The following is a 21,118-nucleotide window of genomic DNA, read 5'->3' on the forward strand; positions in this document are numbered from 1 at the left end:
CTGGCCTTGTTCCAAACTCGGAATACCCCTACTCATCTCAATCTAACCCCCTTTGAAATCTTGTATCATTCTTATGATGAAGTCCTGTCCCAACTAGGCCAGTCTCCGCCTTGAGTCAAACGAGAACCTGTGAGTCTAACTATCTCCCTCTTGCTAGGCCTTGGCCTGGGGGCAGTGGGGGTAGCCACAGGAGCATCCTCACTAGTTCTCCAAAACAAGCATTACCACAGTCTCAGAGAAGCCATAGATGCAGACTTAGAAGAAATAGAGAAATCCATATCCACCCTGAAAGACTCTTTAACTTCTTTATCAGAAGTAGTCCTACAAAATAGAAGAGGGTTGGACATGTTATTTCTCCAACAAGGCAGACTGTGCACTGCCCTTAAAGAAGAATGTTGCTTCTACGTAGATCATTCAGGACTAGTAAAAGACTCTATGACCAAAGTTAGAGAAGGGTTAGCAAAAAGGAAAAGAGAAGGAGAACAAAACCAAGAGTGGTTTGAGTCCTGGTTCAACTCCTCGCCATGGTTCACTACCCTCATCTCTACTCTAGTAGGGCCACTAATAATCTTAACATTAATTCTAACTTTTGGCCCCTGCATCCTAAACCACCTAGCTACCTTTATCAAAGAACACATTAGCACCGTGAAAATCATGGTGTTGAGACAGAACTATCAGAGTGTTGACCAAACAGATGACCCCTAGTTTCATGATTGAAATAGATACAAGAAGAAGAGTGGATTGTAAGAATAGAAATAGGTTAAATGTAAGAATAGAAATAGGTTAGCATAAGAGTAGCCATCTTAAGGGCCTAAAAGCCATTTCCTGAGTGTGTATGAACTGGAACTGGGTAAGGCCGAGAAAAACAAGATAATCAATCATGAACACCAGAATAAGGCAGCGGTGACCCTTGGTAAGCTAACCTTGGTCAGTTAATCCTACATACCAAGCTTATCCTGCAGAACCACCCTGACAATTGAGGAATGGTCTTATCTTGCTCTTGCCTAACCCCAGGATGTATGTCTTGCAAGAATAATGTATAGCTGTGGAAAATTACTATGAGTTAAGTGCTTTGAAAATGCTATATAAACCCTTGGCTCTGAGTGCTCAGGGTCTTTGTTGAAACCCGCTGTGTCGGGCAGACACTTGGATCCCAGCTAGCTGGAATAATAATAAACCTCTTGCTTTTTGCATCGATCTGCCGTGGCCTTCTTCTCCTCACTGGGGGGAAGCGCAGACTGGAATAAGTCCGTTGGGTTTTACACCTCTGCCTACATGGCTTTTGTGTCTTTGGAATATGAGGGTAGAAAACATTGTGATGTCAGGTTCTGAAATGGGTAGATTCCCTTCCCCAGTGACTCATCCTTCCCTCCGACAGCAGTTGCAAAGTGCCCATAACACCTCAGGGAATCAGGCACTTCTGAATTGACTGACATCATCCATCAGGGAAGTTTAGCCTAATCAGGGTGATTTATCATACTTACTGACTAGCTAGCTGGAAATTGTATGCAGAGCTCTAGCATCTGTTACAGAATTTGGGCATGAAAAATATCATCTATAATATGGACCCCCAGGGCACCAATGAGGTGTTCTTCACCATGGGAATGAGAAATCTGGTGCTCCATACAGCTCCTCCATCTCTCTTTGGGTCCCTAGTGACTATTCTTGTGCTTCATGTAAGGCCACCCATAGATGAGGCTCCTCATACTTTAGCAAATCTAGGGAAGGTTGAAACAATTAGAGCAAGGAAGGAAATAGAGGCTACAAGTGAAAAGAGAGGTGCAAAATGACCTGTGAATTACTTGAGGACCCAGATGTGTATTGATTTGATAAAGGCAGGAGTAGAGAAACAAACACTTGATGGGCAATAGGATCTTATTAGAACTGAGGCACCAATTAAAGCCAGAGCAGCAGTTCTAGCTGCTGAGGTCCAAGATAGAGATGCTGGAGCAGAGCCCCATGTCTGGCCTGTGTCCTGCAACACTTCTTGGTAGACAATACTCAGGCTCTGCCTTGGTCTTCACCCCCACAGGAGGATGATAAGTTGTACTGCTCTGAGTGAGGAGTGGGGTCAAGCCCCCACCCTGCGGGATGTGGTGGGGAACAGAGGCCCAATGTAGAATTAGCAATTCTTTGGTCCCCCATGAACATACAACGTGTCCTGACATTGGTAGACTTAGCATCTGAATATTCTCTGATTTACAGCAACCCTGAGCATTTTCCTGTGATCCCTGTTGTTATAGATGGCTATGAGGGTAAGTAAGACAGAGTGAAGAAAGCCCAAATCCCATTGCAGATAGGGTGTTTATCCACAAAGCAGTATACTGTGTACATTTCTCCCATCTCAGACCATCACAGGTGAGTTCAGACTGAGGGTATGTGTGTTATGGAAAATACTGAAAAAAGCCTGGACTGGATCACCGATGGAAAAAACCAAGTGGCACTCGGAGGTCTTGGAGTGTTGAGGCTTTATTTCATAACAGCGGACTCAGAGGGGAGTAATATCCCAAAAAGTCTGAGCCCTGAACAGAGGAAAAGGGAGCAATTTATACCTTTCTGCTTCCTTATCTATAACATTCCTATGTGCACAGCAAAGGAGCAGGCAAGGGGGAGGGAGTTTAGGGAGCAAACCTTGGGACCCGGTGCTTATGGGGAAACCAAGGGAGTGTTTTTTTTGTTTGGGTTGAGGAGGGGAATGAGGCAGAGGATAGCCACCTAAAAAATTACTGTCCTTGTAGTGCTGTTTATGTTGAGGAGGGAGGGTTGTGAGACAGAGTGGAGCCACCCGCTAGGTTGCTGTCCTTGTAAATTTTCCCTATCATATGTGGTAAAGCCAGTTCCAATGGAACATGCTAAGCACACATCTGTAGCTTTGCCTGTACCTCATCGGGTGACAAGTACTAAGCAGTTGCCTATGGGAAAAGGAAACTGGAGAAACTCTACAGGAGTTGGAGAGGGTGGGCATCATAAGCCCACTCATTATCTTTTAATTTCTTGGTGTGGTCAGTGAAAAAGCCAGATGGCTCATAGCATATGACTGAAGATTACAGGGAATTGAATAAAGTCACACCCCTTGTGCACACTGCTATGCCATCTATAACAGCCCTTATGGACACCCTCAGTCATGGAATAGGGACATATCATTATGTTGTGGATGTTGCTAATGCTTTCTTCTCTATTGACAAAGAATAGGACATTCAGGAACAGTTTGCCTTCATGTGAGAAAGCCATCAGTGGACATTTACTGTCCTTCCACAGGGATACCTCCACAGCCCCACCATTTTTTCATGGACTTGTAGCCCAGGACTTGGTCACATGGAAGAAAATGCAAATGGTGTGGCTGTATCACTATATTGATGATCTCATGCTCATGTCTGATTCTCTTGCAGATTAAGAAGGGCCAGTTACTAGACAGCTGCAAAATCTACAGGAGAAAAGATGGGCTGTGAACAGCACCAAGGTTCAGGGACCTGGTTTGTCTGTAAAGTTCTTGAGGGTTATCTGTTCATGTAAAATTAAACTTATCCCAGAAGCAATCATAAACAAGGTCCAGGCTTTCCTTACCTCTACCACTGTGGCAGTATTACAAGAGTTTTTGGGCTACTGGAGAGTGTTTATCCTGCACTTGGCACAAGTTCAGAAGCACTTATACTCGTTGGTAGGAAACAGCATCCAGTGGGCCTTGGATGAAACATGTGCACCTGCTTTTACTGCTGCTAAGTAAGCAGTTAAGGCTGTACAGGCATTGAGTGTAATGGACTCAAGGCCTTGTGAGGTAGATGTTCATGTAATGAAAGATGCTTATGGATGGGGGCTTTGGTAGTGGCTTGAACAGACATTCCAACCTATTGGATTCTTGTCTTAACTATGGAAAGGAGCAGTAGTCCAGTACACCTTAAGAAACAACTGGCTGCTTTGTTATGGAGCACATCACTGGAACAGCTCTGACAAAGGTAATAACCACCTATCCCATGTAAGACTCGACTCAAAGGCCACAGAGTGGCTTTGCACAGATACCCACACTGGCCAAATGGGATGCATATTTACAGCAGCACTGTGCTCTCTCCACTAGCCCCTTAAGTGAAGAACTCCAATGCTTATTGGGGCCCGTGACTTATACTAGTGGAAATCAGGGATAATTTGCTTTAGAACCATTGATAGCAGAGAATCCTTTTCTAGAAAGAAAAGCCCCTATACCTGAGGTTGCTTGGTATACTGACAACTGTAGTTGTCGGCAGCCCCCGATTTGGAGACCTGTGGCTTTCCATCCTAAGACTGAGACAAAATGGGTGGACTATGGAGAGGGGAAGAACAGTCAATGGGCTGAGTTGTTTGCAGTATGGCTCGTGATTACCCAGGAGCCCTCCCCTCTAGTTGTCTGCACTGACAGCTGGGCCATCTATTGGAGCTTGACCCTGTGGCTATTGACATAGTACCATGCAAATTGTATGGTTGGTCACTGGCTCCTTTGGGGACAAGAGCCCTGGCAAGACCTATGGACCTTTAGTCAGACTAAGACAGTTACTATATATCATGTGGATGGCCATTTTACTGTGGCATCCCCAGTGAATGATGAAGCAGATATATTGTCCCAGGTGCACTGGCTAGAAGGAAAACCTGCCTCTGTTGTTGCCCAATGGTTACATCAGCTTTTGTTGCACAGAGGGCAAAAGACCATGTAGGCAGTAGCCCATCAGTAAACCTTTGCTGTTGGCCTTTAAAGAAGTCAGCAAAGCCCAGAATGAGTGCCTTGCATGCTCTAAGAGGGACTTACAATGAGTCCTGCATGTAACATGGGACAATATTATGGGGGCTGATGAACCTTGTAAGGTGGCTGACAGACCATATTGGCCCTCTGCCCATATTGGAAGGATATCAGTATGTCATGACTTGTGTGGACACAGCTACCAGTCTGTTTTTGTTTTTTTTTTGATATCATGGAGATCAGGTAACCACTAAAAGTGTCCTAAAGCATCCCTTTGCATCCTAAGGCCAGCTGCAGGTGATTGAGAGTGATCAAGGCACCCACTTTACTTGACATATATTACAAGAATGGGTGCAACAATTAGGAATAAAGTGGAAGTTTCATGTACCATATAACCCTACCATGGCACACATGATAGAGAGATACAATGGTTTGTTGAAATCTGGCCTGAAGTAGGACATCAGCACTCTACAGAGTGGTCAGTTTACTTATGGACAGTGCTATAGCATTTCAATGAGAAGCCCTGAAAAGTAGCCTTGAGCTCTGTGGACATGTTAACACACATTGCTGCCTCTCCTATACAACAGTATGTGCAAACCAAAGAGGAGTTATTGAAGTCAAAATTTGCCAGCAGAGCAACATTCTGCTGTGAGCCCCAGCTGCTTTAAACCCTGGAGACTCTGTTGAGTGGACATGGCCCTGGACATTTTGACACATGGACCAGTGATGGTTGGCCTCCAGTGTGTTCCTTGATTAACAGCAGAAGGGCCCCCAAAGATCATGGTAGTGTACCCAAAACATCCAGGAGGTAAGAGCATCTTATGGGGAATTTTTGTTTTGTCTTAATAGCCAGTGCATGTACTTCCCAAAGCCCTATATATTGACTCATCTGTAACTCCCATAGGGAGCGGGGTGAAAGTCTGGTATACTAGACCAGGAGAAGATCCCATTCCTGCCACTGTTCTATCACAGGACAACTGCCTTGCATGTATCCTACCTGATGGAAAAGGTTTGCCTGTGCTGGTGTCATTAAAACATGTACCTTATTGCCCTTAAGGTCATTTTCTTCTAAAGTCCAATGGCCTGGATGCATCCCTTGGCTGTAGCTGCCACAGGATGATTGCTCTGAATTCCCTACCTGTTCAGCTACTGACCACCTGCGGCATGGGCAAGCTATGGACTTAATGTGAATAGGATTTTGAACCTAGCTGGATTCTCTTGGGGATTGTCATGGTTTTATTGCTGTTGCTATCATATTTTATTAACTTGGTTACAATACACCAGTTTTCTCACACAGGGGTCACTGCAGAAGATGAGGGGAGAGTAGATTGTGAAGTGAGATTTCTGGATTGGTGGGCTGTGGGTACATTGAAATATTTCCAGAATCTCTTTCCTGGCCTATTGCATCTCCATATCAATAGATAATTACAAGGGGGAACAAGGGCATATCTGGACCAGAGAGGTTGTTGGGTGGGGCCCATTTTTGCAGCCAAGTCATGAGAGACATGGACAAGTGGAAGTTAGTGACTGCTTGTAAGCAAGAAATGGGTTTCTCCCACTTTATTTCTCCCTTTGACTGATTTTGGTTTCAAAGGTAATTCGCCTTTGGCTAGGTGACAGGTTTGCCCCCAGAGTTACACCATAAAATGAGGGTGCTATTTATCCTACCTAATTTTCTGTATAAATTTTGGTATGAAAAATAAATTTGTCAATTTTAAAGTTTACTCAACAAATACGTATTTCAAAAATTACTATGTTGTTAGACATATTGTTCTAAGAATTGATTGAGCTGTGAAGAAAAAGAGAAAAACAAAACAAAACCAGTTAATACTCCTTTCCACATGGAGCTTACTTAAAGGGGAAACAAATTATAAACAAATACCTGAATTGTATAATTTATTAAAGTGTTAGTATATGTCATAGTGTATTCTGGGAAAGATAAATATTATTCAAATTTAAGTTATTGCTATTAACATCATTGCCATTTTGAGCTGTCTGAATATGATTTCCTTTCCTCTATTTGTTTTCCTTATTGTCTTAATTTTTAAATTAATGCTAACTGGTAAATATCTTCCCTTTAATATGTGTAGTAATTTAAGTTTATAGATGTATCACAGCTTTCAAAGAAAAATAAATAAAAAATTACTAGACATGACAAACCGAGTGAATAAAAAGATATCACATATTAAAATAAAACAATTTATTGATCTTTAACAATTTACAAAATCATAAAGCAATCTTTGCATTAGAGATTTTATTAAATAACTTTCAGTTTTCAACATTTATGCCAACTCATGAAATGAGTATCTGTTGATGTTAATCTTTATGTCAATAAAAGTAATTGATGTTTTCCCAATGGCATATTCCCTTAAAAATATTTTTAGTTAAAATACAAAATACCTACACAAAAAGAAGACTTTTAGTCAGCTAGGGATTCAGGAAATTTTTCAATGTAGAAAATATAAAAATTGTCAATTTATTCTTTTATTTGATGATTCAGAACAGTATTTTGTCTAACATTTAAGACAGCCCCATTTACACATATATGGTGTTTTTAAGGTCTGAACTGAACTCTTCAAAATAGTAAATTCAATATAAAATATTTTTTCAATATTTGCTCAAATTCAGAACTAAAAATTAGTTATAGACCATATTTAGTAGGTGTAGCCACTGTGACACAATCAGCTTTTCTATCCCTCTGTAAGGGTGAAAAGTTTTGAGTCTAAGTTGGATATATGAATGAACTATGAAGGACCCAAAGATTATCTACATGCAATTTTATCTGCTACCATTTACATTATATAAGTGTGCACATTAGCTTGCACATTTTGAGTCATCTTTTCTCAGCTATCAGTTTCTGAGCTTGAGATACAAAAATGGTAAAGTGGCTTAAAATAGACTGAGCTATAATGATTTATATTTAAGGAGCTAAAATGTAAGCTTTCTAAAGATAAGTTTAGGATGGAAATTATAGATTGCATTATATGGTGATGAGTAAACAAAGAAAATGTCATCCTCTTGTTAGGCAGGAAAGTAGATATGAGCAGGGTGGAAAGAGAGTAAGGCCAGGAATGGCCACAAAAAAGACCCAGAGCTAATGAGTTAACCAGTTAAAGCTCAAAAAGCCAGGAGTAACTTGGCCTGGACTGTTTGAATATTCCTCAGATAAAGAAAGGTACCTCAACATAGCCCATGTCTTCATTGTATTAATCATGCAGGCCCAGCTTATTTTTAAATTTTACCTATATGCTGTTTTTTCTCTCCTTCAGCCCTAATCAGGTAATTTGAAACCTATGCAACTAATTTAGCAAGCAGGCCCAGCTATAAACAACATAGAAAAAGGCAGGAAGTTAAGAAGTAAGATTCTTAACTTACTTGTTAGCAAACAGAAAACAACTCAGCCCACCTTGAGGGGCTGGGAAGGCAGTCTTAATTAATATGCTCCCTAACCAGGAAGCTGCAATCCTGGGAGGGAACCAGAGCAGTAAATTTATTGTGTTAAGTTAATTCTAAATATTCAAAGAACACTTAACAATTCTGCACCCCTAGCCCTTCGTCATTCCTGAAAAATCCTTAAAAAGGGGGCACCCCCAACCTTTCAGGGTGCTCCCTCTCTCTGAGGTCACCTGCAGTTTCTGAGTGCATAACTTTAACTTTTCTCCACCTTTCAGGGTGCTCCTCTTTCTCTGAGGTTGCCTGCACTTTTTCTCTAAGTACCTTTTAAAAACACTTTTACTCTGCTTCACTACTGTGTCTCTGACCTTCAATTCTTTGTTGTGGCAGTATCAAGAACCAAGGAAAATACACAACACTCCCCTACTCTCAAGGGTAGGGAGATTGGAGATATTATTTTATCTTACATTTGGACCATTATAAACATTTTTTAAGCATGGGTATGAAGAAAAACTCATTCAATAACAAATATCCCATTTCCTTTAGAGAATCAACTCCTGATTTTACCATTGACATTGACAGCTAATTGCACACAGAAAAAGCTCAAAGCACTACACACTTTTGTCCTCTCATCCAAACACAGGGGTAAACCAACCTAGTTTTAAATTAAGATCCAAAGGTTTATTTCAGTGGTTAGTAAAGGGAAATGATATAAAGTTTGAAACAGCATGCATTCATTTTCTGGTGATTTTTCTTTGTCATTGATTTTTTAGTTCATATTTTAACTGTAACCTCCATTCTAATTGGGGAATACATGGAATCACTGTAGGAAAAGCATCTCATTAAGATAGATAAGAAAATAAAAGAGTACATTGTTCCTGAAAAATAAATCTATATAGGTGTAAATGAAGGGAAAAGATGGAAGTTGGGATTGGAAAATAATGTAAATCTGTGAGGTATGATGTGCGAAGATTCCAGGAAACAAAAGGTTTAATAGTTTTAAATAAATTACCACTTCTCTTGTCTCACAATAGTTCAGATTGAACTTTGTTGTTTGAACAACCTCTAGGAGAAAGAATACTTCTATTAGGCAGAAAAATAGACATGAGTTGGGTAGAGAGAGAATAAGGCCAATAAAGCCCACTAGAAGGGATTCACACAGTTAACCAGATAAAACTAAAGAGCCAGAAAAGACTCACAGAGTTACTAAGTTAGTCAGTTGAAACTCCAAAGATCAGGAATAACCTGGAATTTCCAGGAAGCCCCAAGATAAAGAAAGGTATCTGAACACAGCCCATGTCTTCATTGTGTCAATTAAACCATGCCATTTTAAGATTTACTCTAGCTTCTTAAAAGGCCCAGTTTATTCTTTAACTGAACCTATATGCTCTTTTTTTCCCCTCCTCCTCTAGCCCCTAATCAAGTACTTCTGTAATTAAGGTGGGAGACAAGCATCATGGTTAACTTTTCCAGCCTACGATGAAAAAAAGCCAAGATATAATCAGCACAGTAAGACCAGGACATTCCATTGTAAAGCTAAGATTCCATTTTAAAAGACAGGAAGTTAAGAGTAAGATTTCTAACATATTCTTTAGCAAACAGATAGAAACTCAGGCCACTTTGGGGAAAGGGTAGGTGGGTCTTGATTGATATATTCCCAGAGGGAAGCTGCTATCCTGGGGAGGAACCTGATCAGTAAATTTCTTGTGTTAATTTTGCAGAATTACCTGGAGGACTGATAATAGAAGAGAGGAGACATAGTGCCTCTCACCAAATATAAGTATCTTGAGACCACCTGACAAGTCCACAACCCCTAACCCTTTGTCACATATCTGAAAAATCCTTAAAAGATAGAACCCCAAACTTTTCAGGGCATCGCCTCTCTTAGGATGCCCACACATTTTGTCTCTTTGAGTAACTTCAAATAAAACTTTTACTTTGCTTCACTACTGTGCCTGTTCCCTTCAATTATTCATTGCACAGGGGACAAGAAACAAGGAAAATAAACAACCACCCCCTAACATTTCCAGAACATGACATCCTAAAAAGCAAAGAATTAGAAGAGGGATAAAGTGAACAGTTATTAAACATAAGGACTATGGAACAGAAGAGAGGAGGCTTCAACTAGGTGTATGGAGTGACTGCATATATTTGTGTTGTGGTGGGAGGTTTCTGTTGTGAAACAAACAGTATACAAGAAAAAACTACCTCAGATTATGATTTGGAATTATTAAAAGTCTAAGGAGAAATTGTTTTTTTTAATTTTTAAATATATGAAAAAATTTGTCTGATTTTGACAGTTTTTAAAAATATTTGTGGGTGCCAGTATAAAATACTTTGAGTGATTTGGAAGAAATTAGATGAGAAAAATAATGAAAGAATCTTGTCATAGTCAATGATATCACAAAATACTGTGATGTGCAAATGATTAAATACTGCACTACTGCACTTTATAGTTTAGCTATTGTGGTAGCAGTAGAAAAAATAATAAAATAACAAAGTTGACATTCAGGTCAAAGAGGAGCAAATAATGTAGCCCCATGATGTTTTGTCATTATAATTTTACCCATAAGAAAATGATCTAAAACTCCTTTTGTGAAGATCAAGTGAAGATATTTCTTATAAGGAAAGCTTAACACCACAAAATACATGAGCATAGCACAAAACTTACAGATCATAATAAAATGTAGACTATTTTTCTTAACTCCCCTGTAAACATAAATAACAAGTGTAGAAAGAGAGAGAAAAGACATGTTGCATTGTACTTCATCTAATTATTAGCTAATGAAGCAGAGAATGACAGGAATCCAGAAGGAGATAATGAATAATGTCAGTGAAAAAGGCCAAGAAATGAAGACAGATAATGAACAAAATAAATCAACATAGGTTTACTAGTTTGAATTTATAGATAACTCCAAATGCCTTTTCTATGTGCCTCTTAAAATAAGCCCCATGGGGAAAATAATCTTCAATGGTTAATCATTCCATTTTTTTCCAAAAAAGGCATGGACCCTGGCAGTATTTTTGTGGATATAATGATTATTTAGAACAGAATTAAATGTAGAATGGTCAGGATTTACAAGGCAAATTTCAAAATATATCCCTTTCCATCCTTTTCCATATGTGCTTGTCTCTAAGGAGTTCTGTTTGCAAATCATCCTAGGTCTCAAAAGATGTTGCTCTTGGGTCCTATCAAATACATGTTACTGAAGTCCTTGAAAGTTTTGCATAGTACTGGACATATTTTTCCTTGAATAAAGAGTGTCATAAGATATTTTCATTTTAGAATCTTCACATTCTTTTTTATCTGTTTTAAGAGGGTTTGTATCTATTGTTTAAAGGAAAGCACCAGGCCCAAAATAGTGTCACTATTTTGTCATTGAGGCCCAATGTCAGTAAAACAAGACATACGTAACCTGATTGAAGTTTCAACTTCCCCAGGAATGTAACCTTTAGCCAACCAAATTAGAATTTCCTAGTTAACACTAGGAGGTAATCCCCTGACTGAACTCTTCTATTCCCTTTAAGCAGGTGACTTTGCCAAAGCGATGTATTCCTTTCTAATAAATAACCTTTATCCAACCCCTCTGCCTTAAAAAACCTTCTATTTTGTACAAATCCTTGGAGCTCTTCTCCACTTGCTAGATGGGATGTGGCTTGACTCATGAGTCATTTAATAAAGAAAATTAGATCTTCAGATTTACTCAGCTGAATTTTGTTTTTTAACACTAAATAGATGAGTATTTTTTTAATGGAAAACTACACTTTTAACAAGGGGGAATGGGAACAAATATTTTCCATAAGTCTTAAAAACTTAATCAAATGGATGCATGAGACACTGGTATAAGTATAAATTATTTAGCTTAAGATCTTCTGAATATTTATCAGAGCATTTTAGAAATACATAATACGAACAACTGATTTGTCATTATCAGTTCTTTTGGGGGAGGGTTATTATTTGATGGTATTTTTGCTTACTACAGATGAAATTAAATAAATATCTGAAACATAAAACTACTTTCTTATGGGAGAATGATAGAAAACTAGAACAAAACTTTGCTTTTTCTTGTGACTTCTTTTCTTTGATAGTAGGCAGAATAATGACAATCCAAACATGTCCATGGCATAGTCCAGAGAACCTGTGAATATGTTACCTTACCTGGAAAAGGGTACTCTGGACATATAATTAAAGTAAGAATCTTGAGGGGGAGATATTTTCCTTGAATATCTAGGTGGACCCAGTATAATCACAGGGTTCCTTATAAAAAAGAAGAAAGAGTACCAGAATCACAGAGGAAGATTTAAATATTCATGATATTTATTGGCTTTGAAGATGGAGGAACAGGCCAGGAGCCAAGAAATGTAGGTGATCTCTAGAGTCTGGAAGAACCAATTAAATGAATTATCCCTTAGAGCAATCAGAAGAAACACAGGCCTGTTAACACCTTGGTTCTAACCCAGTGAGATCTGTTTTTGATGTTGAATTGTAAGGAAATAAGTCTGTGTAGTTCTAAGCCACTAAGTTTGTAGGACATTTTTACAGCAGCAATAGAAACTAACATACCTAAGTTCAGTTCCATATTCTCTTTAGCAAATCTCTATATCAAAAGTTATACTAAATTATATGGGGAAAAATGATGAGAAAAATCTACCACATATGGTAGCACCTTCTTGAATGATGGAGTAGGTTCTTTAGATCCTTCTCCCAGCAAAACAACCATAACTGATGAAAATTACTAAAAAGCAATTATAACAACAAAATTTAAATTAATAGGAAATTGTGCTAGAGTAATACAGCATTTGAGTAAATATTTCTTCAAGAAAATCTACAAAATATCATTAAAAATAGCTAGAGTATGTAGCACATGAGATCCTCTCTTTACGCCTCCTCCCTGTGATCAGCATGTCAGCCTGATGGAAACCATACTCAAGATGGTTGTGACCAAGAAAACAAGGCACTTTCTTCCTAATGATGCTGCAGTTCTTGTTTCTGAAGTCAAAGAATGAACTTACAAACAGTCAAGGTAGGAAAGCCAGGGAGAGGCTTTTATTTAGAAATAAAGTGAGAGGACAGAGATCCTGGCTCACACCAGGAGGGGACAAGAGAGCCAGGGGTGGTGTGTTGTCTAGGGGATTTATAGGCAGTTGAGGACTTTTGGGAACTGAGGACTTAGGGTGTGGACTTATACCACCTTCCCTGCCCTCAATGTGGGCTGGGTTGCTGTATGTTTGCTAGGGCTGTATACAGTGATGTCACAGGTTATGCTGAGATACCCTTGCAGAACACTCAAACATTCCACGCCAAGTTGCTCCTGGCCTTTTGACCTTTAACCCTGACTTTGCATAATGCTGAACACAGAGTTTTGATAGGGACTTTACATTGTTACATTGCTTTGACTGTGAATATCTTGCCTTTCTTTTTCTGGAGGCCCTCACCCTACTCTAAGCCCATGGTCCCTGTCTCATACCCCCCACTACAAATAGAGACCCTAGCTGCTGCTAGGGAAAGGGAGTGATGACCACTCTGGCTGCTACATGCTGAAAGGGGAGTAGTTCTGGGTGCAGCTAAGTCTCCATCAGTGGTCAGTTGAGAGGGCCTCAGAAGATGGGCAATTCTATTCCAGGTTCCATTTCTATTACTATTTGCAGTTTTGTGGCTTCTAGGCAAGATAGAACAAATTGTGGTATTAGGTTAAGTAGCAACATCTGGAGTTGGATTTTCCATTCTGGAAGGAGAAACGTGATCAAATTAAGAATGCATGGTTGAATGATGGGAAGATGGTGGCGTGAGTAGATCAGAGGAAATCTCCTCCCCAAATCATATATATTTATGAAATACAATAAATACAACTATTCCTAAAAGAGACACCAGTGGATGCAGTACAACAGCCAGGATACATCTACATCTCTGAGAACTCAGCATCACAAGAAGGGTATAAGATACAAGACGCGGCCAGGCGGGACCTGAATGCTCCCCCACCCCAAAAATCAGTGGGAAGAAAGGAGTCAGAACGGGGAGGGAGTGAAAGCCCTGGACTGCTAAACAACCAGCTCTAGAAATCCGCACCCGGAATGCAGACACAAGGTGCACGGGGTGCTGGATATTAGAGAAAAGGTAAAGCAAAACATGTGGGCAGGTCCCCACAACCAGCGCCCCTGAGACAAAAGAAAAGCAAGTGCATTCTTCAAGTCTTAAAGAAACAGGGACCCCATAGCTGGATGAAGTTGTCCCGGCAGCTGGGAATACCGAAGAAACTTAGGCACCCTAAATGAAGGCAGTACAGCTCTGAAGCCCCTCACAGGACTAGGCAACCTACCAGTCGTTCCTCCAACTGGCGTGGACCCCGACACATGGGCCCAGTAACAGGAGAGTGGGAGCGCATGAAGGGGGTGGAAGCATTAGAAGGAACCAAGAGCAGATCCTTGCACTGCAGGCCTAGCCCACAGCGGCATGACCAAGCAGCTCGGGCATGGCTCGTGCACACTGGTGGCAGTGAAGCCAGAGCCCGGTAGAAGCCTGTGTGGAAGAGCCCCATGAGCACCTGCAGCAGAGGCAGAGGGAGCAGGCGCACTCCCAGGAGCCAACTGGAGTCCCAGCCCAACACACAGCCGCCCAGGCCAGACCCAAAGGCTGCTGCTGCCACACAGCTGCCTGGCAGGGTCGCCGCTAGCACAGAGGAGTGCACCTGGCATGCCTGCCACTCCCCGCAGGGCTCGCGCTGCTCTGATGGACACCCTGCCCACAACAGCTTAGGAGATTAACCCGGTGGTGGCTCCAGGAGTGCAGGTAGCCATCACAGGCAGCGGAGAAGGGCAAGGCATCCAGCAAGCAGGAAAGGACTTACTTCTCCCAGCTGATATACCCGCAACCTGCTACAACCATGGCAATCAACATTAAAAGGCAAAAAAATCTGGTCCAGACAAAGATAGTTACACCTGAGAAAGTATCTGCATAGGCAGACCCAACCAGTCTCCCTAAAAAAGAATTCAAAATAAAAATCATAAACTTGACAACAGAGCTGCAGAGAAATATGCAAGAGCTAAGGGATGAAGTCTGGAGGGAGATTACAGATGTCCAGAGGGAGATCACAGATGTCTGGAGGGAGATTACAGAGGTGAAACAAACTCTGGAAGGATTTATAAGCAGAATGGATAAGATGCAAGAGACCATTGATGAAATAGGAACCAGAGACCAGGAATGCATAAAAGCTGATGAAGAGAGAGATAAAAGGATCTCCAGGAATGAAACAATATTAAGAGTACTGCGTGACCAATCCAAAAGGAACAATATCTGTATTGTAGAGGTACCAGAGGAAGAAGAGAGAGAAAAAGGGATATAAATTTTCTTTGAAGAAATAATTGCTGAGAACTTCCCCAAACTGAGGGAGGAAATAGTGGCTCAGACCACGGAGGCACAAAGAAATCCCGAGAGATGGGCTCCAAAGAAGTCAACACCCAGACACATAATAATTACAATGGCAAAGATCAAGGACAGGGATAGAGTATTAAAGGCAGCTAGAGAGAGGAAAAAGGTCACCTACAAAGGAAAACCCATCAGGCTATCATTAGACTTCTCAACAAAAACCTTACAGGCCAGAAGAGAATAGCATGATATATTTAATGCAATGAAACAGAAGGGCCTTGAACAAAGGATACTGTATCCAGCAGGATTATCATTTAAATATGAAGGAGGGATTAAACAATTCCCAGACAAGCAAAAGTTGAGGGAATTTGCCTCCCACAAACCAACTCTACAGGGTATCTTAGAGGGACTGCTCTAGATGGGAGCACTACTAAAAAGAGCACAGAACAAAACACCCAATATATGAAGAATGGAGGAGGAGGAAAAAGAAGGGAAAGAAATAATCATCAGACTGTATTTATAACAGCTCAATAAGCGAGTGAGGTCAGACAGTAAGGTAGTAAACAAGCTAACGTTGAACCTTTGTTATCCACAAATCTAAAGCCTGTAATGGCAATAAGTACATATCTTTCAATAATCACCCTAAATGTAAATGAAATGAATGCAGCAATCAAAAGACACAGAGTAATAGAATGGATAAAAAAGCAAGAACCATCTATATGCTGCTTAGAAGAGTCTCACCTCAAACCCAAAGACATGAACAGATTAAAAGTCAAGGGCTGGAGAAAGATATTTCATGCAAACAACAGAGAGAAAAAAGCAGGTGTTGCAATACTAGTATCAGACCAAATAGACCTCAAAATAAAGAAAGTAACAAGAGATAAAGAAGGACATTACATAATGATAAAGGGCTCAGTGCAACAAGAGGATACAACCATTATAAACATATATGCACCCAATACAGGAGCACCAATATATGTGAAACAAATACTAACAGAACTAAAGGAGGAAATAGAATGCAATGCATTCATATTGGGAGACTTTAACACACCACTCACTCCAAAGGACAGATCCACCAGACAGAAAATAAGTAAGGACACAGAGGCACTGAACAACACGCTAGAACAGATGGACCTAATAGACATCTATAGAACTCTACATCCAAAAGCAACAGGATACACATTCTTCTCAAGTGCACATGAACATTCTCCAGAATAGACTACATACTAGGCCACAAAAAGACCCTCAGTAAATTCCAAACAATTAAAATCCTACCAACCAACTTTTCAGACCACAAAGGTATAAAACTAGAAATAAATTGTACAAAGAAAGCAAAAAGGCTCACAAACATATGGAGGCTTAACAACATGCTCCTAAATAATCAATGGATCAATGAACAAATTAAAATGGAGATCCAGCAATATATGGAAACAAATGACAACAATAACACAAAGCCCCAACTTCTGTGGGATGCAGCAAAAGCAGTCTTAAGAGGAAAGTATATAGCAATCCAGGCATATATAAAGAAGGAAGAACAATCCCAAATGAATAGTCTAATGTCACAATTATCGAAATTGGAAAAACAAGAACAACTGAGGCCTAAGGTCAGCAGACGGAGGGACATAATAAAGATAAGAGAAGAAATAAATAAAATTGAGAAGAATAAAACAATAGCAAAAATCAATGAAACCAAGAGCTGGTTCTTTGAGAAAATAAACAAAAGAGATAAGCCTCTAGCCAGACTTATTAAGAGAAAAAAAGAGTCAACGCACATCAACAGAATTAGAAACGAGAAAGGAAAAATCATGACGGACCCCACAGAAATACAAAGAATTATTAGAGAATACTATGAAAACCTATATGCTAACCAGCTGGGAAACCTAGGAGAAATGGACAACCTCTTAGAAAAATACAACCTTCCATGACTTACCCAGAAAGAAACAGAAAATCAAAACACACCAATTACCAGCAACGTAATTGAATTGGTAATCAAAAAACTACCCAAGAACAAAACCCCCGGACCAGATGGATTTACCTCGGAATTTTATCAAACATACAGAGAAGACATAACACCCATTCTCCTTGAAGTTTTCCAAAAACTAGAAGAGGAGGGAATACTCCCAAACTCATTCTATGAAGGCAACGTCACCCTAATACCAAAACCAGGCAAAGACCCCACCAAAAAAGAAAACTACAGACCAATATCCCTGATGAATGTAGATGCAAAAATACTCAACAAAGTATTAGCAAACCAAATTCAAAAATACATCAAGAGGAGTATACACCATGACAAGTGGGATTCTTCCCAGGGATGCAAGAATGGTACAACATTCGAAAATCCATCAACATCATCCACCACATCAACAAAAAGAAGGACAAAAACCACATGATGATCTCCATAGAAGCTGTAAAAGCTTTCAACAAAATTCAACATCTATTCATGATAAAAACTCTCAACAAAATGGTCATACAGGGCAAGTACCTCAACATAATAAAGGCCATATATGATAAATCCACAGATAACATCATACTGAACAGCGAGAGGCTGAAAGCTTTTCCTCTGAGATCAGGAGCAAGAGAGTGATGCCCACTCTCCCCACTGTTATTCAACGTGGTACTGGAGGTCCTAGCCATGGCAATAAGACAAAACAAAGAAATACAAGGAATCCAGATTGGTAAAGAAGAAGTCAAACTGTCACTATTTGCAGATGACATGATATTGTACATAATAAACCCTAAAGACCCCACTGCAAAACTACTAGAACTAATATCGGAATTCAACAAAGTTGCAGGATACAAAATTAACACACAGAAATCTGTAGCTTTCCTATACACTAACAATGAACTAGTAGAAAGAGAAATAGACAGTTCTCTAAAGAAGAAATCCAGTTGGCCAACAGGCACATGAAAAGATGCTCCACATCACTAATCATCAGAGAAATGCAAATTAAAACCACGATGAGATATCACCTCACACCAGTAAGGATTGCCATCATCAAAAAGACAAATAACAACAAAACAAATGTTGGTGAGGTTGTGGAGAAAGGGGAACCCTCCTACACTGCTGGTGGGAATATAAACTAGTTCAACCATTGTGGAAAGCAGTATGGAGGTTCCTCAGAATGCTCAAAATAGAAATACCACTTGACCCAAGAATTCCACTTCTAGTAATTTACCCTAAGAATGCAGCACTCCAGTTTGGAAAAGACAGATGCACCCCTATGTTTATTGCTGCACTATTTACAATAGCCAAGATATGTAAGCAACCTAAATGTCCATCAGTAGATGAATGGATAAAGAATATGTGGTACATATACACAATGGAATATTACTCAGCTGTAAGAAAAAACAGATCCTACCATTTGCGACAACATGGATGAAGCTAGAGGGTATTATGCTCAGTGAAGTAAGCCAAGTGGAGAAGGACAAGTACCAAATGATTTCACTCATATGTGGAGTATAAGAACAAAGGAAAACTGAAGTAACAAAACAGCAGCAGAATCACAGAACCCAAGAATGGACTAATAGTTACCAAAGGGAAAGGGACAGGGGACGATGGGTGGGAAGGGAGGGATAAGGGTGGGGAAAAAGAAAGAAGACATTATGATTAGCATGTATAGTGCGTGGGTACACAGGGAGGGCTGCGCAACACAGAGAAGACAAGTAGTGATTTTACAGCATCTTACTAAGCAGATGGACAGTGACTGTGAAGGGGTATGTATGGGGGACTTGGTGAAGGGGGGAGCCTAGTAAACATAATGTTCTTTCTGTAATTGTAGATTAATGATACCAAAATAATATAAAAAAATAATGCATGGTTGAATATGAGAACTAGAAATAGTAAAACTTTAATTGAAATGCTGGAAGAAAATTAAACCATCTGGAAAATCATAGCCAGATATTTTGAAGAAACAAGAATTCTGGATTTAGCCTATGCCCCAGTGATTAGTATTAGAATTTACTAAAGGTAAGGCTTCATTATTGAAACAACATTTTTCTCCAAAATCACCCTCTTTTTCATTAGAATTAACCAGATTGAGAAAGTAGTTAACACTTGGCTTTATTATTTGCACAAGTGCCGCAAGAAGAGCAATTGATTACATAAGCTCCTTTAAATGTGCTTTGCTGGAACTTTTTATAAGGAATTTCAGATTGAACTTTTAAAAGCCTCTCAAGGCCAGAAAGCCAAGCCAGACTTGACATCAGGTTTTTCCTGCAGTACCTGTAGATTTGGGTGAATTCCTCTCTTCTTTAGGACCCCAAGACATTCTGAGGTTCCTGCACATGCCAGGAAGTGACTTCCTTAATCACCTGGTAAGGCTGCTGGGAACCCTGTAAGCAAGGTACCAGGCCAGTTCTTCCAAGGGGCTTTGTTGGCCTTATAAAGTCAACCTTAGTTCCTTAAAGCTGCTCATATCTGAGTTTATGCACATGTCTCCCAGGTATGATATTCCAGTCAAAGCCTTGGTAATATAACCAGTGTTTGTTTTTTAATTTTTTATTTTGGTACAATTAATCTACAATGACATGAAGAACATTATGTTTACTAGACTCCACCCATCATCAAGTCTGTCCCACAAACCCCATTATAGTCACTATCCAGCAGTGTAGTAAGATGCTGTAGAATCACTACTTGTCTTCTCTATGTTGAACAGTCCTCCCTGTGCCAAACCCCCCACATTATACATGCTAAGCATAATACCCCCTTTCTTCTTCCCTGCCCTTATCCCTCACTACCCTCCCATTCTCCCCAGTCCCTTTCCCTTTGGTAACTGTTAGTCCATTTTTGGGTTCTGTGTTTCTGCTGTTGTTTTGTTCCTTCAGTTTTTCCTTTGTTCTTACACTCCACATATGAGTGAAATCATTTGGTATTTGTCTTTCTTGGCCTCGATTATTTCACTGAGCATAATACCCTCTAGCTCCATCAATGTTGTTGCAAATGGTAGGATTCATTTTCTTCTTATGACTGAATAGTATTCCTTTGTATATATGTACCACCACTTCTTGATCCATTCATCTACTGATGGACACTTAGGTTGCTTCCATTTCTTGGCTATTATAAATAGTGCTGCAATAAGCATAGGGGTGCATCTGTCTTTTTCAAACTGGGCTGCTGCGTTCTTAGGGTAAATTCCTAGAAGTGTAATTCCTAGGTCAAATGGTATTTCTATTTTGAGCTTTTTGAGGAACCTCCATACTGCTTTCCACAATGGTTGAACTAGTTTACATTCCCACCAGCAGTTTAGGAGGGTTCCCCTTTCTCCACAACCTCACCAACATCTGTTTGTTTTTTGGATGGTGGCAATCCTTACCGGTGTGAGATGATATATCATTGTGGTTTTAATTTGCATTACCCTGATGACAAGCGATATGGAGCATCTTTTCATGTGTCTGTTGGCCATCTGAATTTCGTCTTTGTAGAACTGTCTGTTCAGCTTCTCTGACCATTTTTTAATTGGATTTTTTGCTTTCCGTTTGTTGAGTTGCCTGATCTCTTTATATATTTTGGATGTCAAGCTTTTATCAGATCTGTCGTTTATGAGTTATATTCTCCCATACTGTAGGATGGCTTTTTGTTCTATTGGTGGTGTCCTTTGCTCTACAGAAGCTTTTCAGCTTGATATAGTCCTGTTTTTTCATTTTTGCTCTTGTTTCCA

Source organism: Manis pentadactyla, chromosome X (genome assembly GCF_030020395.1).
Source record: "Manis pentadactyla isolate mManPen7 chromosome X, mManPen7.hap1, whole genome shotgun sequence".
Taxonomy (NCBI): Eukaryota; Metazoa; Chordata; class Mammalia; order Pholidota; family Manidae; genus Manis; species Manis pentadactyla.